The sequence below is a fragment of the Seriola lalandi genome, unplaced genomic scaffold (genome assembly GCF_002814215.2).
Source record: "Seriola lalandi dorsalis isolate HSWRI2012SDOR001 ecotype SW California unplaced genomic scaffold, Sedor1 jcf7180002054581, whole genome shotgun sequence".
NCBI lineage: Eukaryota > Metazoa > Chordata > Actinopteri > Carangiformes > Carangidae > Seriola > Seriola lalandi.
Genome location: NW_019525134.1, coordinates 593525 through 593923, shown reverse-complemented (window position 1 = coordinate 593923; position 399 = coordinate 593525).

Sequence of the window (399 nt, the reverse complement as noted above, 5' to 3'; positions counted from 1 at the left end):
CCCCCCCCCCCCCCCTCATCTCTCCCACAAATAAGCATCATCACAGCAAACTAGTAAGGACTTGGAAAGCAAAGTGAATGTGACAAATATACATACACACTTCAGACACCACATTTCTTACATGCCAGTGCTGTTAAACCTCTCGTTTCCCTCATATTCATGACATTATGATGCAGATACAGACCAGAGCTCCGACCAGAGGAGGCTGCAACTAAGAAGCAACTAAGTCTACTTCCCCCACTTACAATACACAGTGATTTCATCTTTTCATAGTTAAATGGATTTCACACACACACACACACACGCACACTTAATGGATCGCATGCTTCCTGATTCGTCTTGATTTTTTTGAACAAACAAAAAAAAATCCCCAACTGCAGTCAGTGGATTTTGTGTGTG